A 21,039-nucleotide genomic window follows, 5' to 3' on the forward strand; every position below is an offset into this window, starting at 1 on the left:
ACACAAGTATTCATGTTCAATTCTTACAATCTGGGTTTTCCAAAAATTCCCAATCCCCTCCCTCTCTCTTTATCTGTCGCTATAATGATATACAGAAACAACATTGTCTAACGCAGAAAGAGAAGAAGAAGAAGAAGAAGAATGTGAAAGGTAAAACAGTGAAGTAAAAATTAAAAGACGACGGGATTGATGGAAATGGTGAAAAAAGGAAAAGTTTTAAAGGAAATGACTTAAATACCCCTCTACTTAACACCAACCAAACGGTTGTTTAACGGAAGGACCATTGCTGGAACAAATCTGATAGTCAAGGGTTTATTTTGTCCAAATTAAAAGACGAGGACCAATTTTGGAAAATTGCAATAGTCGGAGGACCATTGCTGGAATTAACTCTTTTCCAAAGAGGATGTAGAGTCATTGCTTAAGTTGTTGTGGATTCACCCTCAAAGTATAAGAAGACTTACCTTGAGGAGCGTAGTAGTCCTTGGGGGAATTGAAGAACAAGTGTAATCTAAGTAGCAAGAGGTAATGTTTGAGAATAGAAACAAGAAATATGACAATAACAAACAACAAAAATAAAGGAACAAGAAATTTTTAGAAATAAGCAAGAAGATAGTATGGCAGAAAGATTAATATGAAATAAAGTTTCATACCAAAGGAAGATAGCTGATGTAGTTACCAAAAGCAAGTCTTGCTTTGGAATCCAATAATTCAAGAATGATAATTGATAAGTTCATAATTTTTCATATTTTCACCTTTCATTTAAACTTATTTTTCTTTCCATTGGTTATAATTTTTTTCAAAGTGTTCCGCATTTGATTCATTTGTGTGTTTGTGTAATTTTTGATGATTTAGAGGAATTGGATTATTTTTTGATGCATGTTGAGTCAATAATGTGAGATAATGATAAGCTATGAAGATGGGGAAAAACCTCTTGGAGAGTAAAAGAGTGATGTTTTCAATGATTTTGATCACTTGGTCAATCCAAGGCAAAAGTGGAGCAAAATATCAAAGAGTTTAAATTCTCGCACAACAAGACCACTGCTTAGTATTTAAATCATATCTCAGCATAAAAATGTCCAAATCAAGTTATTCTTGAACCATTGGAAAACCATCTTCAAGGGTGAAAATTTTCTTATAATTCAAATAAGCTGCACAGGAATTCTGCCTGCTGGTAATAGGCATGCGATTAGTCGCGGCCGTGCCTATACCCATGGCTATATTCTAGTATGCATTCTTTTCTGAGAACGAGCTCGGCTATGTTCATTCTCATAATCTCATGCCCGTGCCTACCCTGCTCTATTTAATTTGTATTTAAGCTCGTTTTAAGCTATTTTAACTCGAATTCAACCCATACTCGAACTCTAGCTGCTCTCATTCATTTCATTTCATATTTTAGTGTTAGATTAGACTTAGATTTAACATGGTCGTCGACTATAGTAGTTTTTCTCAATTTCGTCGTAAACGATTTTGGTGACCTAATGTAATCCTAGACTCAATTTAGTCTACTATTTGTTATTCCTCCATTTGGTGTTAAATATAGTGACAATTCAGTAATTTCAATATTAGCATCTCTTTATGTAACACCCCGTGTTACGACCCTTAGAACCGATTAATCATTTAACCTATTGCCCAAAAGAAAGAATTAAATTAGAGTAATTAATTAGGAAAAGGCCCACCATAGTCCGCGGGCCCTCATCTCTAAAACCCAACCCCTAGCCCTAAAAGGAATAGAATTAGCAAGCCCATAATATTAGTTCCTAATTAGGACTCCTAGATATATAAATAGGGGACTTAAGAGGCACCTAGAACCCCCACCACAATAATCCCTCACCACACAAGAAGTTCCAAGAATTCCCCTAGGAGAAATCAAGAAAGAAGAAAGCTTCAAGAAAGACCCTTCATAGCCAAGGAATTAATTAAGGCTAAAAGGTAACCCATGTCTCAACAAAACCTATTTTCATAGCTATGATTCCCCTCTTAGGATTTCCCCCATATTCTTGTGTGATTGATGATTCGTTATATTGATCTTGGTAATTGGTGTTATGATGCCATGGGTGATCTTGATGATCTTGAGAGGTTCTTGATGATTATATGGTGTTCTTGATGTTCTTGATAATTATGTAGCGTTCTTGATGATTATATGATGTTCTTGATGTTTATGTGAAATTCCTACCGAATCTTGATATTAACAGATGAATTGTGTTCTTGTTGATTTAAAAGTAATTAGAACCCTAGGTTGTATCGTGGAACTCGTATGGTATTATTCTTGGTATATTGGGTGGGAATTCGTATGTTTGGGTGTTAATTATGTTTAGAAAAGCATGATAGGTTATGTGCCGTATGTTCTTGCTTTTGGATCCGTTAATTGTCTATGTGTTATTGCCGATTACATTTGAAAGTGTCTAAGCATGGTTCCGGGTTCCACGGTGGTTCCCGGGGCGTTTATTTGTGAAGAAGAGTCAGTGGGGGGTAGGTGGGGGTAGGGGACCCGCCACCTACCCGCGGCTAAGAGTGGCATCGCCGGCAGCGGGCGGGCAGCTGCCCGCCGGGCACCCGCTGCCCGGAATAGTTGCCGCCGGCGGGCAGCCGGCAGGTGAACCCTCACCCGCCGGCTACCCGCTGGTTTTCACCCCAATTCGGGATTTTGGCTTCCCCGTTTGATGTTCCCCCGACCCCCGTGGTGCCCTAACGGACCCCTCCCATCGTGCCTATGTCTAGTTTGATGTTCGGATACCATTCGTAGGTTGGAAGAGTCTTGTACATTGCATGCTAGTTGAATTGGTATCCCGTTGGCCTAGGTGTAAGAAGTATGAACCCCTTAGGACTATTCTTAGTTGTGGATGACCACGCATAGGTTTCGTTATACGATTTCTCCCCCTTCCTAGTGTGCTAATGTGGGCTGCATGTGCTTGCTATGTGTTATGTGTGCATGATACCCCAATTTGGTTGCGATCAAATTGGTTATACGGGCAGTTGGATGGGTTGAGAACCATACTGACTGTTAACCAGGCCGGTTGCGATCGGTCAGGTATATAAATATTATATAGGGTCGCGGTCCACCGTTTGGTTGCGATCAAACGTTTCTACATGAGTTGCGGTTCATATTTCCTGGTTGCGGTCAGATGACATACTCTTGGGCTGCGGTCCACTGTTTGGTTGCGATCAAACTATGATGAGCTGCGGTTCATCGGTCGGTTGCGATCGACCCCTCCGTGTCGCGATACGAGGCAGGGTGCTGCGGGGCCGTGTCAGAGCTATATGCGCTGACCCTCATGTATGGGCATGCGATTGGTCCTGTGGCGCCAACAAAGTGTGCTATGTGATGAGATATGGATGAGTTGTTGTTATGAGTGTCTCGGGAGGTGACTTTGGGATTTATGCCGGGAATCGTATATGTTGGGTTATGGATATTAACTGTGCTTATCTTTATCTGCCTTGCCTGTTTCCCTATGCTTATGAAGTGTATATGCTTGATTATGACCGTTGTCTGTGCTAAGCTCTATCTGTCGAGTCTATTCCCTGTTTTGAAAGCTAAAGTCTCTTAGGATATATCTTCATGCTTCGAAATGGTTTTTCATATAACTATGTATATATCTATATGTATTGTATTTCAACGCGTTGGAGTGGGTTACCAGCATCTCTCGCTGAACAGATATATTTGGCTTTCAGACACAGAAGAGTAGGCACGGGAGCGCGCTAGAACCTCGGAACATAGAAGTAGATAGTTTCCTTTTTGGCCTGCGTGTCATGTTATGCATTCTCTTTATTAAGGATATTAGCTAGTTAGCCTGTGCACCTGAGTTCTCCAGCTCAGGTGTGGCATAGCACCCCGTACTCTTTGTATTGTGATTTGGGATTTAATGAGATTCTACTTTTATTATATAAGCTTCAAAAGTCTAAAAATTTCGGGGTGTTACACTTTACTCCTAGACATGTGAAGTGCGAAATCCCTCTTTCTTTTACGAATTACTCCCAAACTTGCGAATTAAAATTTGATTCGCAGGTCTGGGAGTAATTCGTAAAAGAAAGGGGGGTTTCGCACTTTGCAGGGCTGAGAGTAAAGAGAGACCAATAATGAAATTACTGCATTGTCCCTTTATTTAACACCGATTTGACGGAATAACAAACAGAGGACTAAATTGAGCAAAAACACAAAAGTCTGGAACTACATTAGGTCACCAAAATCGTTTAGGACGAAATTAAGAAAAGCTACTATAGTCGAGGACCATGTTGAGTATTAACTCTTTATAAATATTTTTAGAAGAATATGGGCAAACGATAATTTTTAGATATCTCTACGTAGGCTAACGATTATGAACTTTAAAAATATATATTTTAACAAAGATATTAGAAATTAAGGACTTTGTGGTCTAATGGCATGAAGTTGTTTTTTTATATGGGAAGTTGTGGGTTCAAGTTTTAGTGGGAGCAATATTGACTCTTTGTGCTTCATTAGATTGAGAAAGTAGCTATGAATAGATACTGTGACAACCCAAAATACTTTTCTCTTAATTCCTATTTTATAAAATTTCAAATAAAATTATTTTTACTCTTACGATAATTTTTCTAAAATGGTATATGTATAAAATATTTTAAACTCCTTATTTTGAATAATTTAACACCAAATATTCATATATTTATTTAAGGTTTTAAAAGTCCTATCTAATGGGTATAATTATGAACAAGTTTTGACCCACAAAGTCTATCTGAGAGGAACCTGTGAAACTGATAGAATTGTTTTGGCCTAAAAATGATTTTATGAGTGAATCTATTTTACTTCTAAAAATTTAGAACATATTTATATTCACACTTGACCGATTTTTGACCCAAAATTATGATATGAGATTTTTAATCGTGAAAGGATCGAAATGCCCGCACTTAGCCGTTCACTCCCACCCATTCCTACCTAGGGTTTTATGCACCTATGTAATCTCACTATTTCATTGCCTGAGACTTCAATCACTCCCATTGCCTCCTTCACTCCAAGTTTCAGAAGAATCCACTGCCAAGAAAAAAGAGACCATAGTGAGCATTTAATTTTCTTTCATTTTCCTTCATTCTCCTTCATCTTCCTCCATTCATCTCCATCTTCCATTTCTTCTTTGTTTAAATGTATGTGTATGTTTTTGTATGTTTGTGAATGATATTTGTTCTATGTCTTCTTGTTTGGGGAATAATAGGAGGTGAAGGTGGAAACCATAGTTGAAGAAGGATGAGGGGTTCATACTAAGGTCTAGCAAGTTCAAGGTATAACCATGGATGCCCAAAAACCCATTATTTTTCATAACTCTGTTAATGTTCTTGTGTGTTGGCATATGTTTTTGTGATAGAGATTTGTATGTTGCTTTGTGCCTATATTGTTGTGTTGATGATGTATTGTTGCCATAATGTCGTTGTTGGGTGTTTTGGAGGAGTGTGGTGGTCTGAAAGTGGAAGTTTCTCCATGAAAACGCCATGGACAGAGCTCAGGAAGCTACTACCTCACTGAACTCTGGCCTGGTGGAGCTAACCAACGGAGCTGGATAAACTTTGCTGGCCAGCTCCGCCCGTTGGCGGACCAGAGTGGCGGACTCCTTGGGAGTTCCGCCACTCTGAGCCGTGGCTGGACGGAAGTAGGTGATGGGGTTTCTCAAGCTCCGTCACTTAGCTTCGCCCAGCCACTGTGATGGTGCAGAGTCCTTGAGGCTCAGCCCGATGTCTGGTTCGTTCCGATCCGTGACTTTGTGGGCCTGTGATGACTTGTTTGTATGAAATATGCCTATGTGTTATGTGATTAAAATCCATTTTCAAACCAAGCATCAAAAAGGATTTCTAAGTGCTTTGAGTATGTTGGGGTTATATGCAAATTGGCCATAACATTGAATCATGTGTTTGACATTGGATTTGTTTAAGTACTCCACATGTGTTGAATAGATGCACCATAAATCATATATGTTGGCATGTTTTATATGACCATTTATTTAAATAGTATACAACGTCGGCTAATACGAATTAGCCGACGTTGTAATGTTACTATTTTTTTTAAATAATACACAACGTCGGTTAATACGAATTACCCGACGTTGTAATGTTTTTATTTTTATTTTAAATATATTAGAACGTCGGATAATACTAATTAGCCGACGTTGTAAAGTGTTTTTTTTAATATATATACAACGTCGGCTAATAATAAATAGCCGACGTTGTATGTTTTTTTTTAATATACAGTTTATTTGTCCATTTATACCCAAAAACCTGCTCAAATTACTCACAACGACATCCAGAACCTGCTCAATTACTCACAACCACATCCAAAACCTGCTCAATTATTGCACCACAACCACAGCAAAATATGTAGAATCTAATATTTATAATCATCAAACAAGTAATAAAAGTAATAAATCTCACAATTTGATACTAATTAATAATACAAGTTAACATTATCAAAACTTAAGATCAATTTGTTCAATTTACATACTTAACCATACATCAACAAAGAAGTCGGCCAATACGTCTCTAACTTGATCAATTTCTTGTTGAGTGTAGCTCGATCCACCAACTTTCTCAACAATCTAAAAAGTTGATAATTATTAAATAATTAGTAAGCTAACATTTTTAAAATTAGAAAGAGAAAGGTATTATATTAAATTACATGCCTTATCCATTCCCGCACATGCTTCTTTGGAAAGAATTTCAAGCATGTATCTCATCACATAATATCCACATGTCGTACTTCCAACTTGTTGACAAGGCTGGTTTTTAGATTTTTTTGTGGCCCTGTTCAGGTAAATAAATAAGGCCCTATCAAAATTAAAATCCTTAAAACTAATACCTTAATTTTATTATCTAAATATATAACAAAAAAAATTATCCGTGCATCGCACGCGCACTGCACGGATAATTGAGCAATTATTTGCTCAAATTCAAGCTAAGGATAACATAAAAAAACATAATCGATATTCGATACAACCCATTTCATCAATTGCACTATATAATATTCGTTGTTATATTTTAAAGATTATAACAAATCTTTTCCGTGCAACGCACAGGTAAAAATAGACATATTATGGAATAATAATAATAGTGTGTACAAGTTTTGAACCTTAGACCTCAAAGTTAAAATACAATAAATACATGTTCTTACCATTTCTTTATAAAGCCTTTTAATTTTTATTTCTAAACTAACTAGGTAAAAATAAAATATTGAGCTACTAAAATTTTGGGCCCCTCCAAAATTTGGGGCCCTGTGCGGTAGCCCAGCTTGCACAGCCCAAAATCCGGGCATGCTAGACACACTACTGAGCCGTATCGACCTTTCATGGTGTTGATGCACTCACATCAGTCTGTCTTCCTACATAGGATTGGTTTTTCTATGTTTTCCCAATTTCTAGGGTTAGGGCCACTAGTCTTGGTCCCTTTTTCCTTTGAATCTATAGGGGTAGGCTCCCTGCCATTCTCCTTGCCATTTCTTTCTGTTCTAGTAGGGGGCATAGTTGTACTTATTACTACTATTATTTGAACTTTTTATCTCATCCCGCGTTTTGGGAGAAGGATGATGGTCGCTCTATCTTGCCTGACTTTGTCAGTTTATCAGGTATTTCATTATTTTAAATATTATTCTATATTGCTTATTATATTTAATTAATTTTAAAACGTGTGAAACTAATATATATATATATATATATATATATATATATATATATATATATATATATATATATATATTTAATTTCTTGTATTGCAGCTGGGGTTGATTATAGTTTTGAGACTTGTCGGTAATGCTGAGACCAGCATATTGAAGCATACATACAAAATAATAGTTTTTGTTCTTATAATACTCAGCTATGTCTCTCTTGCTATAGTAGGAGGTCCTCATGGTTGGAGTGCTCGAGCATATCCTTTGGAGGTGGCGAGAGTAGGACGTAGTATGGAGTACATTTGTAGTCAATTTGTTCTTATGATGTTGATTCCCATAATTCATAGCCTAGTATATAAATTGAATGAATGGATATTTTTATGTTTTAGTATTCTGGCATTAGTATATGTCGTATTCTCTTGGCTTGTTGTAAGATTGATTAGGATAAACGAATTTGTAAGAATATTTTTATTATGAATGAATGAATATTAATTAAAAAGTTGTGATTTCTGAGTTGAGGCGTATGAATGACGATGTTATGTTTTGGCAGGGCCGGTTTTTAGATTTTTGTGACCCTGTTAGAGTAAAATAAATAAGGCCCTACCAAAATTAAAATCTTTAAAACTAATATCGTAATTTTATTATCTAAATATATAACAAAAAAAAAATTATCCGTGCATCGCACGCACATTGCACGGATAATTGGACAATTATTTGCTCGAATTCAAGTAAGGATAACATAAAAAAACATAATCGATACAACTCATTCATCAATTGCACTATATAATATTCGTTGTTATAATTTAAAGATTATAACAAATCTTTTCTGTGCAACGCACAGGTAAAAATAGACATATTATGGAATAATAATAATAATAGTGTGCACAAGTTTTGAACCTTAGACCTCAAAATTAAAATATAATAAATATATGTCCCTACCATTTCTTTATAAAGCCTTTTAAGTTTAATTAAAAACTTTTAATTTTTATTTCTAAACTAACTAGGTAAAAATAAAATATTGAACTTTTTTGGGGCCCCTCTAAAATTTGGGGCCGTGTGCGGTAGCCCAGCTTGCATAGCCCAAAATCTGTGCCTGCTTGTTGAGCACGCTACATTTGAATTAAATTACATTTAAAATTTTATTTAATAAAAAACAATAAAATATATGTAGTTTTTCAAATGTATAAAATACTTACCAAAACTTTAATCCATTTTGGTGAACGAGTTGATCCATTGCTTATCAACAACTTTGCTAAATTCACACCTAAAATTATAAGAGATTAGTATACATAAATACTTTATGACATCATGCATACTTTATTAATTATAAATATTAATACTTATAAGTTCACATACTTTTCAACAATATCTTTGATGTCATCACGTGGCTGGCCTCCAATTGAATCAAACCAATAGATTTCATTAAGTTGAGGACAAATTGCCATCAACATCCAATGGTCACTACAAATCAATAATGTATTAGTTGTAAGTAAATATAATATATAATAGAAGTGTATTATATATATATAAGTTATTTTATTTGAAACAATTAAAAGTTACTTTAAATATATGGCGCTAGATAGCATTGTTTATGTCCATATTGCATGGTGACGTTGATATACCCTGTTCATTCATCTATAGTATTCGAAACGGGTTGAATGAAATGTCGATCTAAGAAGCCATATGTGGTCTTTGATGCCAATTCAAATTTGTCATAAAGACCCCTATTCAAAAATACAATCAATCATATATATTAGTAATATAATAGATGAAATGAAAAATATTATATAAACAAATATAAGTAAAGAACTTAATTATTACCTTATAAAGAACTGCAATATGGAAACATCTAACGTCTCCATTCTTAAAAACGCATAATCTCCAACGGGTCAAGTTGTAAGGGATAGTCAACATCGCCCACAATACCACGCCCCATCTTTATCACAACATTTTCATCAAGTTTGTGAACAATTTTATATACCTTTAGACATCGAGGACTCAAAGAAGTCGGATCAGCTATAGTGAGATCAACAAAAGGTCGTTGCACACCGGAATCATAAGTCATTTTTAACTGTGCAATATAAGTAACAATTACTATTTTTAAAAAGTAAATTAAACACTATTTTAAAATCTAAAAAATTTGAAAATACATACCTCATCAGCTTGGATATACAACTCAACCAACTTCTTTGGCCAAATAATAAAGTTGTGTAGTGCATCCCTTAACAGTTGAACCTCATCGGTAGGGAAGGGTACCTTTGCACTTGACACGAGAATTTCATTCACGCTGACCTTCACTTGATCCACATGTATTTGTATCCCGTGAACCTTTTCGGCCTTGTAAATTATCTCACGTGCAACTTTAGGTCTAATGGGATCTTCCAAATACAATTCACATTCTGCTCCTAACTGCATGAATTCATATTAAAAAAAAAAAAAAAGCTAAAATGATTTTAATAAATAAAAATAAGATTAGCTATAAATGATTACTTACGGCCGGTAAATCAGCAAAAGGATCTGGAGAACTTGCTTTTTCACTATGACAATGTGGTTGGACAGCTACACACATGTCTTCTTCCTGCCTTGATGGTACAGGTTGAGCTGTTGGAGTCTTCATACTACTAATTTCATTCCTCATCTCTTGAATGGTTGCTTACATGGATGTTTCAAATTGCTCTCTTTGAATTGCTAACGCCTCAGCAACTGCTGCCTTAGTCATATCTTTTGCTTCTGGTGTAGGCATCGGCTTTGACGACGTTTTGCATGACCAAAGTAGCTTTTTAAGCCATGTGCTCTACTCACGACTCTAACACGTCCGCAATGCTCATCTGTATCTATGGTATTAGACAATATATCTTGTCTACCGGACTCAACAAATTCTCCTTGAGAAGCTTGCAATGATAGCAAATCATATAACATATAAAAACAATATTTAATAATGATTACTATCTATCTTAATAATGTAGAAAATTATAACATATTACTTACAATCTTTTCCACGACCGTTCTAGTCGCTTCGTTGTTAATATTTCCCGATTTGTCTATTCTTGCCCTCTTCCACTTTTCATGTCTAACTAGAGGAGATGGGGGAGAAAATATAGACGATGGATCTGAACTTGTAGCTTCTTCTTATTCTTTCATCTTCTCATCCATCATAATCTTCTCCAATTTCTTATAGCCTCCTCGGGCTAAATGATGTGGATGGACATTCTTACTCTGTATCTCTTGATGTTTCTTTCTTGATTCCTACACAAAAAGAAAACATTAAGTAATAATATATCTTTAATATATTTGAGTTAATAAATAATTGATAGAAAAATAATAATATATACCTCAAACTCTGCAGTTTTACGAAGCTCCACGTACTTTTTCCATTATTTTGATCAACGAATGTGTATTTTTTACGTGGAGTATTATTTATTGGGTCTTCATTATTGAATATAAAGTCTCTATTCAATCTACTTTTAAAGTCTCTCCACCGTTCACCCGCATATTTCATCAAAGACTCCTTTAGATTCGGATTAGTGGGAATATCATAAACGCTCTGCAAGACAAGATTATTTATTAGAAACAAATTAAATACAATTAATTCAAAACTTTTATAAATAAGTTGCATACCACCATATCATCAGGCCCGGCCCTGGGCAAGGGCAGGCTGGGCCCTTGCCCAGGGCCCACGCTTGGAAGGGGCCCACCAGACTATACAATTCCTTTTATATATACTATAGTATAATAAGTTTGTATAGCTATATATTAATGAAGTGGAAGTTAATTGAGCTAGTAGGATATGTGGTTTGTATGTTACAAATCCAGGGATCGAATCCTCTCTTATTTTTATTATGTATATACGTTTTTAATAAAAACAAATAGTTCTATACATTAAACTTTTCATCTCTTACTCTTTAGGATATTATTATATAGTATTGAAATGGTAACTTAAGAAATTTATTTAATTTCTAATTTGTATTATTTAAAATTTAATTTGTAATTTTGTAGGTTTTTTTTTTACCTTTTTATAATTATAGTGAGATTTATAATATAGATTGATGTGATTCGTATCAAATTTTGAATCTATTTCTATTTGAGTAATTTACTACTTATATTTAAAATATGTGCTGTTTTATGAATTTTATAATGAGTTATGTATCTGTAATATATTTTGTGATTAAGTTATGAAAAATATTTTAAAAAATAGTTTAATTTATTATTATTATTATTATTATTATTATTATTATTATTATTATTATTATTATTATTATTATTATTATTATGAATTATCTAGGCAATGTAGTTTAGAAGTCCTATTATGCATTATCGTATTCAAATTAATTAGAAAAACTTGAAATTGATTTAACTAAAAGGAAAAATATTTATAAAGATGATAGCAATATAGAAGATGTGTTATTTATTATTTGTTTTTTATTTGAACTATTTTATCCAATTAATTATGTATTATATTTTATTATGAATATCTTTTATCATGTTTAGCGTATTTTGATTTATTTATTGCTTCCAATCATTAAGATTTTATGCTATGCTATTATTGTAAGTTTTTTTATATAATTTTTTATTAAAAATTACTTATTATTTATTATAATAATAATGTGATTCCCTATAAGCTCATTTGCTTTTAAATTATTTATTCATTTTTATAATGTGAGTATGACCAACACTTAGGGACAAAATCTACAATTATCCTAAAATTTAGGGATGAAAAGTATAATTTTTTCAATTCTTTATTTATGAAAGCACTAATGCGGTTATTGCTTATTTTAAATTTAGAAATGCATCTAGAATTGTTTTCATGTGTATTTATAATTATTAAAAACTTCTGAATTTTCAAGTTATTTGACATTAGTATTTTCTCTTATTTAATTTAATTTTAATTATAAAAATATATATTAATTTAATACAGGGCCCATTTTTGTTTCTACGCCCTGGGCCTATAAAATGATAGGACCGGGCCTGCATATCATCCCAGACTAACGTTTTACTCTCTTCTGGTCACTTTCCAATTTTTATATGTGATAGGAACTTTGCTTCGTGCAATCAGCGCAACATAACTTTTGAATTGGGCACTCACTGCTCCAACAGGATCGTTTTTACTATCAAATTGAACCACCATCTTCTTGTTTGTGTCACTACGCCCAGAAATTAATTTTGTCATAACGGTGGCACCCCTCTTAGCTTTGGTATTAGTACCTTTAGCTTGGGTGGTACTATCAATAGGGGGGTCATTTGATGAATCCATATGCCTGTTTAGCAAAGAAATTATTAGTGAATGACAAAAGAATAATATACATAAATATAATTGTAAATATTTAGATATAGTAAACACAAGAAGAAGTTAAAGCATTACAAATAATAATCAATTCTCCCATAGCCCTTCATGATGATCATCCCGTGATGCATGCACTTCATCTATCTCATTATCTATAATAACTGGCAATAATCTTGAAGAAAAAGGTGGTATTTCCTCAATCTCATAACTAACATCTTCATTCCCTTCACCAGTAATTTGTCTCTTTCCATGAAGAACAACAGACCATTTTTATCACTAGGATCAGTAACATAAAATACTTGTTTTGCTTGAGATGCCATTATGAATTGCTCATTTTTGTGACCTTCCCTGTTCAAATTGACAAGTGTAAACCCTAACTCATCAGCTTTAACAACGTGTTTACTATCTACCCATTTACATCGGAACATCAGCACTCTAAACTGAACATAATCAACCTCCCATATTTCTTCAATCACACCATAATATGACAACTCTGCAATCACCGGATTTTTATCTTTCGAACTACTGAAGTGCACTGAATTTGCAACCAAAGAAATTCCACTGTTTTGCATAGTGCTCTTTTCATCTTGTTTTTTTGTATAAAAAGAAAATCCATTTATATCATATCCAGTATAACATATGACTTGCATACAAGGATCATGAGCTAACCATCGTACTGTTTCAGAATAGTTATCAGCACTCAGAACTTTATTCTTGAACCAACTAATAAAAGTACGATTATGTTCGCTCACAATCCACGTGTATGTCTTTCTTGGATTTTGCTCTTTAATCAATGCCTTGTGTTCATCTAAATATGGCTCGACTTCACTTGTATTATGCAAGATGTACAAATGTGCTTGCTCAATATCTTCACGAGGCATACTGTCTACTTTGCATCCTCGAGTACCTTTCCCAGCACTTCTTCCTTCATGTCGATACTTAGAAAGACCAATAGCTTCTACCCCCGCCAAATATTCAGTACAAAATTCAGTTACCTCCTCAGCAATATAGCTTTCAACAATAGATGCTTTTGGTCGATATCGGTTCCTCACATAAACTTTTAAGACTTTCATGTACCGTTCAAATGGGTACATCCACCTCAAATAAGCAGGACCGCACTGTCTAATCTCTCGCACCAGATGTACAACCAAATGAACCATGATATCAAAAAATGACGGTGGAAAATACATCTCCAGCTGACACAATGTAACAATAATGCCATTTGGCAATTCATCTAGTTTGTCTGGATCAATCACTTTTCCACAGATAGCATTGAAAAAGAAACAAAACCTTATAATAATATATCTCAACTTTTTTGGCAATATACCTCTAACAGCCACTGGCAATAGTTGCTGCATTAAGGCATGACAATCATGAGATTCAATCCCACCAATTTTAAATCTTGCATATTCACAATTGTTCTAATATTTGATGAGTACCATTGTGGTACCTTGACTCCACGTAAACACCCACAAAAACTTATTTTTTCCTTTCTTGATAAAGTATGAGCAGTTGGAGGCAAATATGTCTTCTTATCCCCTTGGCGTGGAGCTAATGTAGCTCGTATGTTCATTTCAATCATGTATAATCTAGCATTGAGTCCATCTGTAGTCTTACCTTTTATATCTAAAAGAGTTCCAACAAGACTATCACACACATTTTTCTCCACATGCATCACATCAATACTATGTCTCACATCTAATGTCTTCCAATATGGAAGATAAAAAAATATTGATTTATTTTTCCATGGACTCTTTTCATTTGGAGGTATCTCAACATTAGCTCTTGACCTCTTACCTCTTTGAGATTTAAGCTTTTGATTTTTACCAAAAGTAACATTTATACCTTTTACACGTTCATAAACTTCAATCTCAGTCAGTGGTTGTGGAGCATTTGTATAGTCTTGTTGCCCATTGAAAGCCTTTTTTAGTCTCCTGTAAGGGTGAACTTGATAAGGACATTTTTCACGCATCCATCAAGTATCAAATTACAGTATAGGGTTTAGATATCGTTCCACTGGGGATGGCTCTTGTAATGTTAGGAATTGATGTAAAGTGGAGTTAAGCACAAGCTAGAACTACCCTTTTAGAAGCTAGACCTATCGATAAGGAGATGGTTTGATATGATTAAGCTAATAATAAATATGACAAGTAAAACAAAGGACCGGGACTTGGTTGATTCAAGCTAAGATGCCAAATATTGTACTAAGGATTAGAGAATTAAATCAAGGCATAGGGTAAGTGAGATGCACAAAAGTGTCCAAATACCACTTTCGTAGCTATTTGGACTTGCAACCTCACATTGAACTCCACTCTCGTGACAATTCAACCCAAGGATGCCCAAAGAAAAACACAAGGTAAAGATTCCCCTTAACACCCAAAATACTCTCATATTGGGTATTAAGTGTGTGAATGTGTGGCTAGTGTACAAGCTCTACTCTCGTAGCAACAAACACACTCCAAATCAAGCATATAATTGGGATCCAACAATTATACACAAATTTCTCAACAAACCCATTTCACACAACAACCCTAGATCACCCAAATAATCCCTTTTATGCAATACAACTCAAATAGGCATCAATAGCAAGAAATCAAACCAAATCCTAGTCTCAAAACACTTAGCTACTCATAATATAGCAATAGATACACAATATTAAAGGAGTAATTGAAAGCATAGATGAAAAGTAAAGATAAGAGATGAATAAGAAAACTTCTCTATTGAAGCCTTAAAATCCAAGATTTGCAATGTTCTTGCGCTTGGAAATGGAAAGGAAACACAAATCTACACTAATCTAATCTATTCTAAACTAACCCTAACTAGAGAAATGAAAGGGAAATGAAAGATAAAATGAAAGCTATGTTTTGGGGTGGAAAAATCATCTTAAAAGGGGTCAAAACGCGCTGCAAAGAGTTGCAGAGGGCTGGCCACGGGAGTGGCTTCACCCGTGGCCAGAAATGCAGATCACACTGCCCAGTGGCCACGGCCGTGGCCATACCCGTGGCCACCAGGTAGTGATCTGCCTATGCACTACGACTGTCTTCTAGGTACTTTTTTGCCCTCGAAACGTTTTAATTAGCCTGAATCAAAGTTGTAGTCCTTCAAGTTAGCTTTCCAATGATATAAAATTCACTTGTTTTTGACATTTCTACGCAGAGATATGATCAAAAAACCAAGCAGTGGACGATTTGTGCGAGAATTTCAACTTCTTGCTCTTTTGCTCCACTTTTTCCTTTGTTTGTCCAAATGACCAAGACCACTAAACACACCATAATTTGGCTCTCTAAAAGGTGTTTCCCCCATGTTCATAGCTTCTCATTGGCTCCCATTGACTCTACATGTATCTGAAATGCCCCAAAAATTACTCAATTCATCTAAATCATCAAGAATTGCTCATAAGCACACAAATGAATCAAATGAAGACACTTTGGGAAAAATTATAACAAATAACAAGAAAAATAAGCTTAAATGCAAGGTGAAATTATAAACTTTTAGACTCTTATCAGAACTCTATCAAGAAACCTCCGTGACCCAAGTAGACTGTCTTTCTGCCATGGACAAGTTGATAATAACATGTATTATCTTCACATATAGGGCATGCCTTATGTCCTTTAACACTTTACCCAGCCAGGTTTTCATAAGCTGGAAAGTCATTGATTGTGCAAAAAAACATAGCATGCAACTTAAATTCTCTTTCCTGTAGGCATCAAACACTAACACACCTTCATCCCACAATTTTTTCAAGTCCTCAATCAAAGGTGCCAAAAAGACATCTATATCATTACCGGGTTGTTTTGGGCCAGAAATCATCAAGGACAGTAATATATATTTGCATTTCATACACAACCAAGAAGGTAGATTATAAATCACTAACATAACTGGCCACGAGCTATGCTTGCTACTTAGGTTCCCGTGAGGGTTTATACCATCAGTACAAAGTCCAAGTCTAAGATTTCTCGACTCATTGCCAAATTCAGGAAAAGAATTATCAAAGGTTTTCCATTGAGTAGAATCAGCTGGGTGTCGAAGCTTTCCATCAAAAAATTTTTGATCTGCATGCCTTGTTAAGTTTTTCGCGTCGCTTGGATTTGCAAACATACGCTTAAATCTTGGAAGAATTAGGAGATACCACATAACTTTAGCTGGTGGCCTTTCGAACTTGCCTTACCAACAACATGCTCTCTTATTTTGTACCGAGATGCCCCACAGATTGGACATGCATTCAATTCTTTGTAATCATTTCTAAACAATATGCAATCGTTAGGACAAGCATGTATCTTTTCGTACTCCATACCCATGGGACACATAATCTTCTTGGCATCATATGTACTCTTCGGGAGTCCATTATCTTCTGGAAGCATATCGTTTATTAAATCAAGTAAAGCAGTAAAGCTCTTGTCGCTCCAACCATTCCCAGCTTTTAAGTTGAATAATTTCAAAATAGCAGATAAGCGAGTATATTTACTACACCCTAGCCATAAAGGCTGTTTTGAATCATTTAATAAGTCAACCAACTCATTTGATCGATTTGTGAACTCTTCTCCAACATCACGGAACATTTCGTCAAACCCATCTTCAGACTCATCATCTTCATTTGCTTCATTGTCAACATACATGTTAGATGTACTAGTCTCTCTTCCTCCTTCACCGTGCCATATCCATTTTGTATAATTTAAATTAATTCCATCACAAATTAGATGATCATATATGTCCTTTGCACTTAATAGTTTTAGATTACAACACTTCTTACAAGGACACCAAAACATCGCATCATTATTATTTGGAAGATAACGTTTTGCAAACTCTATAAATTCTCTAACTCCGGCTTCATATTCCGTACTCAACCGAGAAGCATTCATCCAACTTTTATCCATCACAAGTCAATCTAGGATAATATTAATTCCAATTAAACTTTTGTTAACATTGATTCAACAAATATCTAAAATAATTGTTATGGTGAGCATAGACTAGTTATTAGTAGTATATGTTTTTCAGTACACTAAGTAACAAGCGAGTTGTGCAGCCTAATGTAAAAGTCTAGCTCTAAAATGCAAATATATTTACTAAAATTTGAAATAAATCAATAATAATTTCAAATATAATACAAATAAATCAATAATATATACAAATAAACACTAAAATGCAAATATATTTACTAAAATTCAAAATAAATCAATAATAATTACAAATATATACAAATAAACCCTAAAATGCAAATATATTTACTAAAGTTCGAAGTAAATTAATAATAATTACAAAGCCGCGCATGCTTTAGCAAAGGCGGTTGGCTCTCAGCCTGGTCCGATGAGTTGGGAGGATGTTCCCCCTCATTTTATTTCTGAGTTGATTTAATATATCGTCTTTGATGTTGGTTTTTCAAAAAAAAATAATAATAATAATTACAAATATAACACAAATAAACCCTAAAATGCAAATATATTTACTTAAATTCAAAATAAATGAATAATAATTTTAAATATATACAAATAAACCCTAAAATTCAAATATATTTACTAAAATTCGAAACAAATTAATAATAATTTCTAATATATGCAAATAAATCCTAAAATGCAAATATATTTACTAAAATTCGAAATAAATTAATAATAATTTTAAATATATACAAATAAATCCTAAAATGCAAATATATTTACTAAAATTCGAAATAAATTAATAATAATTACAAATATAATACAAATAAACCCTAAAATGCAAATATATTTACTAAAATTCGAAATAAATCAATAATAATTATAAATATAATACAAATAAACCCTAAAATATAATTATATTTACTAAAATTCGAATTAAATAATAATGATTAAAAAAATACCTCGGACGGCGGCGAGCAGCTGACGGCGGTCGGGAGTGCAGCGGACGGCGGTGCGGCAGTGCAGCGGACGGCGGGGAGGCTGGGCAGTGCGTCTGTGTGTGGTGGAGCGGCGGCGGCGGCAGTGTGATGCTGCGACTGCTTGGGCAGCGGTGTGGGGCTGGGAGATGGCGGATGCTGAGGCTACGGCGGAGGCGGAGAAACGACGCGGCGAAGTGACGACCGGCTTTCACGGCTGGGCAGCGGTGTGGCGTTGGCGGTGGCGATGGCGAAGAGAGGAGGGCGGTGGCAATGGGAAGAGAGGAGGGTTGTGGCGATGGCGGAGTGGTGAAGAATGACTGAAATTCAAACCCCAGATCTGTTTTAATAACTATATAACGTCGGCTAATAACAATTAGCCGATGTTATATCTAAACAATTTAAAAATAATAATAATAAAATACCCTACGACGTCGGCTAAATAGTTAGCCGACGTCGTATCATATTTATTTCTTTTATTTTTTTTTATTTTTAGTATATAACGTCGGCTAATAACGTTTAGCCGACGTTATATCTAAACAATTTTTTTTTAAAAAAAATAAAAATATACCCTACAACGTCGGCTAAATAGATAGCCGACGTCGTAGGGTATTTATTTCTTTTATTTTTTTATTTTTATTTTTAACGTCGGCTATTTGTTAATAGCCGACGTTATAAATTTAATAAATAAAAAAAAATTAAAAAGTCTTTAACGTCGACTATGTATATAGGCGACATTAAAGGCCCGACGTTGTATGTGAATTCTGTAGTAGCGGGATGGCAACAGGAATAGTGATGGGAATGCCGAGTCCTATCATTGGTGGCGCTAAGGCCAACGTTGTGGAGCACGGTAAAAGCTCCAAGATTGCCAAGAAAGACAAGCAGAAGTTAGGTCCGAAGGGAAGCGTTACCAAGGCAAAGTTTCATGGTAAATGCTTCAATTGTGGCAAGAATGGTCACAAGTCAGAAGAACAAGAGTTCTGAAGCCAATGTCTTGGGCAAAGTAGTCAGAAGGAGGCCGAGATCCCTGCATAGGCGATTTCTGTGGTGTTGTTTTCTTAGTTTTTTTTTTTTTTTTTTTTTGATACATTAAGTTTCCTAACCTATACTAAATTAATCTTAAGCCCCTAGAACCACTACGCAAGAGTCACGAGAGAATGTAAATCGTGAGTCGCCCAATCTGGCTACTAGTCCGTCTCTGTCGTTGACTTTGCACACAAGAGATCCATCTCTACACTTCTGCCATCTTGGAGAGCCCAATCTCTAGTAATCTATAGAGTCCAAAAGCCCAGACTCTAGCTTGGATTGTTTTCTTTGTTTTATTAACGTGTGATATTTGGTTATTTTGGTTGCGTTTAACCAGTGCATGCTATTTGCACGGCGACTGTTCAGACATGATTGGATGGCATGGTATTGGTTGCTTATTGGGTGTGAGTTGCTGCCGTTTGCTGGACTGCCAATATTAAAATTTCAGTGAGCAACATGGTTTATCGCTACATTTTGTTATACTTTTCTTGGACTTTAGCTAGGAATTGGATAGATGATGGAGATAATGCATGTAAACATCCTTTTATTATTCTGATAGGCAAGTTTTAGGATTGTTTGTACGTATGGAAAGGGTTTGTTCCTCTTTCTAGCATAATTGCTAGTGCTTTCATTCGGCACTTCTTTTTCAGAAATGAAATAGTTCAAGAAACAAAGCATTGCAAACGTATAATACACACCCATGTGAATGATGATTTGATTTAATTTTTGTTTAAAAGAATAAAATTCATTGACAAGAGGAAAAATAATAATGCAAAATTTACATGATTCGATAGTGTGTGTACATGGGAGCAAATTGATTCTGTTATTAATCATTCTTAGAATTAATTATAGTAACAATATTTATATATAATTCATTACTCACAGTATGGTACATTTCCCATATTACTCTTGTACTATATCGTGGGGCCGTAGGGGTGTCACCTACGCTCTAACATATGTCCTCTTTGTCTTGCATATGAACCATTTTTAATTGCTAAGTCAACTCAAGTAGAAAGGAACAAAAAATAACAGTTGGATTTTATACAGGTAAGTTTTGTGGTACAAATACAATCATTATTGGGCAAATTATTGTGTGGTTATTATGAGTGAATATAATAATTTACACTATGTTTTAAAATAATATACATTATGCTTTAGAATAATGTACATTATTTTAAAAAATAATGTACATTATAAGTTATAAAAAAATATGTTGCAGCTAAGCGCACAAAAAAAAAAAAAAAAAAAAAAAAAAAAATTAGCAAAACG

This window comes from Ipomoea nil, unplaced genomic scaffold (assembly GCF_001879475.1).
Source record: "Ipomoea nil cultivar Tokyo-kokei standard unplaced genomic scaffold, Asagao_1.1 scaffold0233, whole genome shotgun sequence".
Lineage (NCBI taxonomy): Eukaryota > Viridiplantae > Streptophyta > Magnoliopsida > Solanales > Convolvulaceae > Ipomoea > Ipomoea nil.